Consider the following 2628-nt stretch of genomic DNA (forward strand, 5'->3'; position numbering starts at 1 on the left):
ATATTAGAACTCTGTTGTGAAGTACTTGCATTTGAAATAGCTGAATCCATTGCTACTTACCTAGACCTTCACATTAAGGACCTCACTTCCTACACCGATATCAACGTGATTCCTGGTTACACTCAAAATGTCACTTAAACACCTCCAACGTATGTAACCAATCGAATTGAGACGATCAGAAGTTCCAACTTACCCCGACAGTGGTACCATGTGTCGCCAAATCATAACCAAATTGATCAGGCATCACGGTGTGTTGTCGCTTGTCAAATGCAGGACAATCCTTGGTGCGTATGACCAGCCTTTTTTCTAAACAAACATGTTTCTACATGGGAAATGCATGAATCATAGAACCTAGATGAGGATAAAGAAGTTAGAGCTGAGGTAGTTGTTATAAAAACCAGTCTGATGGATCAACCTCATGACCAGCTTATAGAACTCATCGTTTAAGTAGACATTTGAGATGAAGAGAACTAGTTGAAACTATTGCTCACCTACAACACATAACTCTATCGGTAACTGACCCGATTTGTTCAGAATGGCATGTATGTTTCAAAAGGAAGATAGTTAATGCCTTTGACGCAGCGAAGAAGCATCTTTTTATTAAAGTTCAACAACAAGCCTATGAAAATGAAATTCATTGTATACAAGCAAGAAAATGTCTACCACAGTCCAGCACATTATCCAAATCATTACTCTTTATTGGTACTGCCGGTCTCTTGCGTCTGCCAGTGACATTGACCTTGAGTCAATGTCATGACACATCCTTAGGTCCTAGGCAATCTTTGTGTGAAGTAACAACTTCCAATGTTTCTCCATAAGACAGATATAGACCAGACACGATTGCACATACAGACGAACAGACGGACGAACAAGATGATTCCTATATGATTCAAACTTTGTTTGCGGGGGGTATAATAATAACTCCTCTGATATTAACTGATATTAACTTTGCACTATATATTGCAAAATAAATGTTTTAAGAATGATTACCTCTATTCATCGGTGGTCCAACAACAATTCCTATTGCTGGTGAAGCATGTTCATCTATGTTGTGGATATGATCATTTCCACTATCTACCTCAGTATTTGGCAGTCCAGTAATATCATTGTCGCAAATGATATTAAGCATATTGGTGTTTTGTGCTTCGATAACAGTTTGTTTGTTTGACACTGTATGTGTGACATTGTGTTGTTCGCTGTTGGGTAACAATTCAATATCACCGACTAAATCAGAGTTACTCTGTAAAATATCGGTTTCTTGGACAGACGTTTTGACATAGGTTTCTGCATCTTCCCAGTCTTCTGTTTGTGCATTTAATGTCCCACTACCATCATCAGAGTAGGAAACTGGTAAGCCTGTTATTTTTTATTTAAAATATCAAATGTACAATCACTGTTTAGTCAATAATGGCTTTTCATTAAATGAAGTATATTTTTACGTTGTTTTTTTTATATATAAATTAATATAAAGAATGTTCATATTCCTGTTTTTAGCTCGAGTGTTGGTATTGACTTACGCAAGAAAGAGCCTAATGCATTTACCAAAAAAAAGTTTTAAACGTTTCACTACTTTGTCATTAACTAAATGACTTTACCCCCCCCCCCCCCACACACACACCTTTGACATTCTCACTGATCTCTAACAATGAAGTATAGTTTAATGCAAGTCAAGTCTTAAGTCGTCATTTTTACTTGAAAATACCTAAAACTGCTTCTTTGAAAATCGATTTTTGGAAAATTCTTTTGAAATAAGCCTTTACAAATTTTATGGTGCATTGTGTTTAAGAATAAAGTGTTGGGGTTTGGTTCATTTGTCCAAAAACTGGCGGAACTATACACTATAAATTGCAAAAGTATTTAATGCATTCCAACACACATTTTTTTCCGTAGACTGACAGATCTCCAAATACATATACTACCTTTACATTTCACTGTTTAAACTTACGCCTGATATTATGTTTCACAAAAGCAGATTCTATTGTATTGATATTTTATACAGTTACTTATATTAACATTACTTTAACTTCATGCCTTGTCTGAAAATGTGATTTATACCTTAAAATTCCTATCTTATCCTAAGGGGTAAGTTCATATTAATGGAAGAGCCACAGTAACAGCCGCAAGCGTGAACTTTAATTTTCGCTTGTGACATTGCAAGTTATCAGCGTTCAACGTTTGTGACGTCATAATAAAACTCGTCATTTTAACCTTTGAGTACCCAGTGTGCATTACAGTGTTATAACTGCTGTAGCTTTCAACTTACTTTACAAGCAAAAAATATGTGAAATGTAACTTTATGAAATAATGTTTACTCTCTGTTTTTTTTATCTTTTAGCTAGTTATATGAAACCATTTTATTCACATTTCGAAGTTATTAATACAGTAAAACACGCTTATAACGAAGTCCCACGGACGGCCAATTTAACTTCGTTATAAGCGTAATTCATTATATCCGTCAAGTTTACAACATGAAATAGAGACTTGGTGAATGAAATTCACTTCGCTGTAAGGGTCAATTCATTATAAGCGTGTTCGCTATAACCGTGTTTTACTGTACATATTCAATATCAAAGATGTAATTGAAACAGACAATAGTAACTAATAATTCTAAAGGAGACATGAAGTTTG

This window comes from Crassostrea angulata, chromosome 2 (assembly GCF_025612915.1).
Source record: "Crassostrea angulata isolate pt1a10 chromosome 2, ASM2561291v2, whole genome shotgun sequence".
NCBI lineage: Eukaryota > Metazoa > Mollusca > Bivalvia > Ostreida > Ostreidae > Magallana > Magallana angulata.